Genomic DNA, 6889 nt, shown 5'->3' with positions numbered 1-6889 from the left:
ATTAGTTTAAAAGGTTTCTTTTTACAACTAACAGTCTTTTCCTACCAGGCAAAATAGCCTTTATTAAAAGACTGTTCTCAGCTTTACTTCTGTTATTTGGAAGGCATTTGAATATTTTTACCTGCTACTGTACATCATATAATTTCTGATTAACATTAAATTGCATACTGTTTTAATTACAATCTTCTTTCCTAAATGATTGAGTATTTAGATCATTTCTCAAAAAGGCAAAATAAAAATTATGTCTGATTGATATGAATGAGTTTGTGCTTAAAATATTCAAGCTTAGTTATTTAAAATTCCTGATTTGAGTTAGAAGAGTTTATAGGTAATAACCTAATTTTACTTTTCATTAACGTTAACTAAAATATAATATATTTGAAATTATAGGTAATTGCTATGACAAAATTATTTTATTTCAATAAAACTTCATGAAAAGTATATTTTTATGATTTATTTATATATAAATGACATTTTGCCAAAATATTAAGTTTAATTCAGTAAATAATTATTTTAAATACAGAAAAATTCAGATAAGCTATCTGGCCTATAATATGAAAAGTCTTTCCAATGTTATTTTATTCAGCTGAATTTTTAAGTGTGTGTGTGTGTGTGTGTGTGTGTGTGTGTGTGTGTGTGTTTGTGTGTGTAAAAATAGCCTCAGGCTTGAAATACATTTTGTGCTCTTGAACATCTGAGACCAATAATTCAATGGAATTGAAACACAATAACATATTTATTTTAACTTATTTTAAATTAGAATATTTAATTCAAACTTTCTTTTTTCAGTTAAAACCTCACATATTATTGTTTTTCTAAAAGATTCCCAAATTAAATCCAAAACATTTTCTTAGAAAAATTCAGACAAGACTTCATACTGTGAAAGATTTTGTAAAGGAGCTTAAAACAATTGTAGGAATTTTGAATGGAAAGAGGTAAACAGACCATTTGCTGATGTTAGATGGAATTTAAAGACTAGATGTATACAGAATAAAGGAAGAGGTGGCCATGCCTTTGTGCCTATAGTAAATTTGATTTTTGTTTCACATATTTAAAAATTACACCATCATTTAAATCCTCCTTTCTAACCAGATGATTTTGGTATAAGATCCTGGAATCTCAGTTTTAATAATGTTTATGAAAGAAGTCTAAATTTCACTCTACCTCATCTCCCTTATTTATAGATTAGAAACTAAACTTCAAATAATGTCAATAGAAAAATCAGTTGCATCTCTCCCCTTGCTATCTCTCCCCAGCTCCCCACCCCCCACCGTCCCTCCCCTGTTTCCCCCCAACTGACCCCAGTGTGTACTGCTCCCCTCCCTGATGGGGAGGAAGGCAGCAAATCACACTGCCATGTGTGTACCTATGCAACAATCTTGCATGTTCTTCACATGTACCCCCAAACCTAAAATGCAATAAAATAAATAAATGGGGGAAAAAAAAAAGAAAAATCAGTTGCTTAGTTTGAGATAAACTAAATCTCATCAAAAGTTTAATTCTACCTATACTATATTTTGTGATATATATTTAAATAGTATGAACTTATATATGCATATATATACTATAACATGTTGCTTTTAGAAAGTTGTATATTTGACCTCATTATTAAATTTAAAAAATCAGTTTCCAGTTATAAATCATGTTTTTAAAGCCTCAATTATATTTTCTTCACTTAACTGATATTACTCTACGAATTATAAGTGAAGGATATTTTTCTTTGCTTCCAATCATCTTGTCTAATATGCACAATTAGTATTTTCTCCACCTACACGTGTATTCAAGCAATTAAACTAAAATGTAACAGAATCTGAAATTTTACTACCTAAAACTCACTGTGAAGAAATTTTCATTGATATATTTCTTTCAATTCCTCTCATTTTCTTATCCAATGTAACAAATGAGGTAAGTTAATTTCTTTATTCTACGTTTACTATAGAGAGATTTTAAATATTTCAATTACCTGAAGCATCTTATTGTAAAATGATTTTAGTTTCCTTTTTATTAACAAGAATATTAAGGAATATTTAATTATTATTTGCAATGTGTTCATTCACTATGACTTAGAGAATTATATCTTTTTAAATCTCAGATATTAAGAAATACAATAATTTCAACTCACTTTTTTTTGCTTAATGTGATAAAAGACTGATGATAATTTGTTTAGAAAAATGTTTAATGTTCTTATGACTGTTGTCAATATCAAAGCTACACACATCTATATTTCAAATTAAGTCTTAAATCTAACTTTAGGAAACACAAATTTTAATGTGAAACTAGTAAGAGGTTAATGTATGATAATTTTCTTGCTTATTAATTTTAATGCCTACCTTTATGAAGTATATTTTGTGGTGCCTTTTTCAACATAGAGAACAAAGTAGGCCAAAAAAAAAAATGCACCTATGCCAAAAGATAGAAATGGGTAATCTTCTAAGCTGTACATCTTTGATGAATATAATCAACAACATATTTAAAAATTTGCTTTTTGGTTGAATAAGCAAACCTATACTCTTATATTTGCATTAAATTTTAGATAATTATTTGGAATGAATTCTGTTTACATTAAAGTTGTGATTAGTTATATCCTTCTGTTTGATTCCTTCCCTGAAAAGAAAAATTAAACCATGGGTAACACAATTCCTATGCCATGACAGAAGTTCCCACAGCTTTCCAATTTCATCAGAAATGGAGGAACCCTTTATGTTTCTGCAAGACAGCATTGCTGAAGGCTTATGCCAGCCGTCTAATAAAATGATAGCTATTTTGAGTTAAGCATACTAATATCAAATCCTATCAAACTAAAGAATTTCAGAAGCACGGAGTATGGTCTTTCTTCCCCCAAAGACAGCATCAAAATCTGATCAAGATAAAAGCAAAAACTTCTGATGAATATACACTACATGATTAAAACCGTAAGTCCCTATGGTTTAAACCTTGAAGACATTTTAATTATCTATTTAACATCTTGCTATTTCTGGAATTCTGACTGAGAATGTTTCTGACATAGTATTTCATGGAATGTCCTTCTCTCATACTGAGCCGCTTTTATACTCCAGATGTAAACACAAAAGCTTGCCTTTCATCTTTTTAAACTCCATCACATAAAAGGAAAGGTAAAAACCCTAAAAACCACTTTTTCAGTGAGTCTCCTATATAGATTACATAGTCTCCTGTACAGATTATAAAACTAATACATTTCTCTGAAATATGGAAATCTAACAAGTTTTCTTAATTTTTTGTACTTGTTTAAGAGTAAGTTTAACAATTCTTCATCATGATTGAAATTTATTTCTTTCAGAGGGAGAAGAAAGTGAACAGCACTTTAGATATAATATACTGAGCTGTTTGCTTCTTTCACAGGAATTGTCATTATTCAAAATTTTCGCTAATTTCTAAATGCTATCAAAGTAACAAGATTATGCTTTAAAATAAACTTTCCCTAAAATTCCAAAGTAGTATTTGCTAAATAAATTTCCACTTAAGACCATTTGTATCAGCTAAGCTTACTTTTGGCTCAACTAAATGCTATGAAAACCTTGGAAGAAAATGTTTTGTACCATGTGATTAAGGGAATTAGTATCACATTTTCAGGCACTTGACAATTAAATTATTCAGTTTTTACAAAGATAGAAGAAAAGGAAAACAACTATGACCAATATTATATTGCTACAGTCTGATTTTCTTTTCACATTTTTGTCATTTCTTTATATTCTTCATAGGTTTAGTTGTATGTCTCTGTGTTTGTTTGTATACCTCTGAATGATTAACTTATGGTTCTCTAAATGTGTATTCATTTTACCTTTGAAAAGATGAGTAGCATATCATGATGCATTTTATATTAGTATACATATCTCAAAACACACATAACTTTTGAATCTATAAAACGTTTTGTATTTGGTTAAAATGTAGGTAATGTCAAGCAATATTTGTTTACAAAATGTGTCTGATTTATAATGGGATTTGGATAAGAAAAGATGCTTTCGTTTGGGTTTGTCAACCTTATGGCCCTGATGGTTACTCAGAGGAGACAGATTTTATCTTAGAAGGGGGTATTTGCTAACTAGGATTGAAAGCATCATGGTGGTGGCATGCTCCCATATTACCACTTGAAATTCATTGCTGGCTGATCTACAGAGCAGCTTTGATTGCAGTTTTACCAAGCCAGATTCCTGCTGTCCTGGCTGCAAGGTTTGTTTTCTTTTGTTTGTAGCAAGAGGGGAGGTAATGCTTGATTTTCTACTTGCCTCTAAACTTTAGAGCTTAATTTTGGCCTAAGAAAGAGGAGAAATTCTTAAAACTGAAGTGTTTCACTTAGCTATATGAAAGTGGGAAAAAAGAAAAAAAAACAGTCCTTGCTGTTTTCTTGTTCATTTTTCATCTGTTAACTGCTGGATTGAAACTTTTTTAAATTTCCTGATAATCTGAATCAAAGTAAGTAAAGTTTCCACATTTGGAAACTAAAAAAGGACTTTCACAAAAGAAAGTAAGACAGAAAAAGAAAATATGGAGGCTCTAATGTTACCATCAAATCAGCGCTAAGTCGCTTGACCTGTTATTCAAGACCCTTCAGCAACTGGTTAGAGTGCCATTCTCTTTTCAGGGCTCAGTTCATGTCCCACTTCCTCTGTGATTTTCTGTACCTTTTCCTTATTTTATTTCCTCTGGCATGAAGGAAATAATGTGGGGCATATAAAATATTGAATAGATTTTGGAAGGAAATATTTAATTGCACAGTAATGTAGAAAACATTGTAAGCTCGGATAAAAATTATATGTGTTAGATTATTAAGAAATTTGAATGAATGATAGTTTAAGGAGGGTTGAGACTTTAAAGTACAAATAAAACTATGCTTTTATAACACACTGTCTCAGCCTCCCAAAGTGCTGGGATAACAGGTGTGTGCCACCACTAAAAATACAAAAATTAGCCAGGTGTGGTGGCACACACCCAGTTGCTTGGGTGGCTGAGGCAGGAGAGTCGCTTGAGCTCAGGAGGTAAAGGTTGCAGTGAGCCAAGATGGTGCCATTGCACTCCATCCTGGGCAACAGAGCAAGACTCCGTCTCAATAATAATAATAATAAATAACGTGCTTGTATTTCACACTTTAGTGTGGCTTGCTTTTAAAAATAGATTACATTTGTTTATGTCAGATGAGATAAATTTCATATATTGTGCATCAACCTATTGATCTCTAAGTTCCCAATGTGCAGTACATGTTCAACAAACTGTTGAACAGACTAAGGAATGAATAAGACTAACTGTAATATTTAGGAAATTTGCAGAACTCAGTATAGCATACATCATTCTAGCAGCTCGTAATAATTCATACTAAAATATTAATGGGTTTTATTTATTGAAATAATTCATTGCAAATAATCTCATTCATTTCAGATACAACACAATTAGTTCAATAATAAAATTATTAGGATAGCATATTATTTTACTAAATATAAGCTTAAGAAATTAAAAATAGTTTCTGTCTTAATTTGTCTTTATAAAATGACTTAGTAGTAAAGGCATTCCTACTTGCAGTTTTCTCTGTAAGAGATTCCAAAAAGGGGATGCATCAATAGTACACATTATAAATATTAGCTGACTGAATTTTTCAAAGATTAAATAAACAAACACTAAGACATGCATGAAAATTTTATAAAGTTATTACTTATTCTTCATTAATCAGCAACAACCTTGATAAGTTAATAGACATAGTTTTCACCAGGTCAGCAGGTGCTTGAGTTGAGTACTCAATGGGATTGATTACATGAAACCATGCCCAACTAAACCTTGAGAAAATGTACACATTATACATAAATAGAAGCTAATGAATGGCCTACTTAGAGATTATTTGACCTCTCTGCTTAGCCATGTTCCTTCATCCCTGTAAGAATGTAAGGCAGGCCAAGTTCTCCTGGGATGTTGGGGGGATAGTCTTTTTGTCCAGACTGGTTCATGTTTTCAGAATTTTTAGTTTCTCAGATCACTCATATGGCTCAGTGATTATGTCTTATCTGGAGTGGTTGTTCTGGGGCAGCAGTTCCCAAACATTTTGGCACCAGGGACTGGTTTTGTGAAAGATAATTTTTCCACCAGTTAGGGTGGGGTGGGGATGGTTTCAGGATGATTCAAGTACATTTATTGTGCACTGTATTTCTATTATTATACCATTGTAATATATAATTAAATAATCATATAACTCACCATAATGTAAAATCAGTGGGAGCCCTGAACTTGTTTTCCTGCAGCTAGATGGTCTCATCTTGGGGTGACAGGACACAGTGACAGGTCATCAGGCATTAGATTCTCATAAGAAGTGCACAACCTAGATCCCTTGCCTATACAGTTCATAATGGTATTTGAGAATCTGGCAGGAAGCAGTAATATGATCTATGAGGAGCAGCTAGTTCCTAACAGGCCATGGACTGGTACCCTGGTCTAAGTTACCTGACTGAATGTCTAGAATTATCAAAGTGTTTAGGGTGGTTAGTGTATCTAGAATAGTGTGTCCAGAAAAGAAGGGGTTATCTATTGAAAATGGTTAGTCTCTGCTATAATCCGTCTATTAAGCTGGGTTGACCTATCTTATGCTTTCTATCCAGACAGCACTTGGTGAATAAATATGAAATGATAACCATGTATACAAAATTAAGTTTTCCGCAATGTTTCAGTTGGATTTGGTTTCATGTGATCACATTATTCTGTCATAGAGTAGTCATAGAATACAATGCTAAGTTGAACCTTGGAGGAAACACACATCACTGCTTTATATAACAAGAAAAAATGAAGTAAATTGTTTGTTTAATGTCTCCTAACTGCTAAAGCCACCAGGATAGTTGCAGCTTGAAAGTTCATCATGGAAAGTATATATTTGAATCTCTCTATATTTATACAC

At 31.8% G+C, this 6889-nt stretch overlaps 1 long non-coding RNA gene across 1 annotated transcript in view; it reads left to right on the top strand.

Annotated features, from left to right (window-relative positions):
• Positions 1-3619: 3619 nt before the first annotated feature.
• Positions 3620-6889, top strand: part of LOC119470408 — a 37684-nt gene continuing 34414 nt past the window's right edge. The window contains exon 1 of the long non-coding RNA XR_005199303.1: positions 3620-4188. This is a non-coding gene — a long non-coding RNA (uncharacterized LOC119470408). The remainder of the gene's footprint in view (positions 4189-6889) is intronic.

Source organism: Cebus imitator, unplaced genomic scaffold (genome assembly GCF_001604975.1).
Source record: "Cebus imitator isolate Cc_AM_T3 unplaced genomic scaffold, Cebus_imitator-1.0 Scaffold30, whole genome shotgun sequence".
NCBI lineage: Eukaryota > Metazoa > Chordata > Mammalia > Primates > Cebidae > Cebus > Cebus imitator.
Note: the sequence above shows the minus strand (reverse complement) of the source record. Positions and strands in the feature narration are given on the sequence as shown.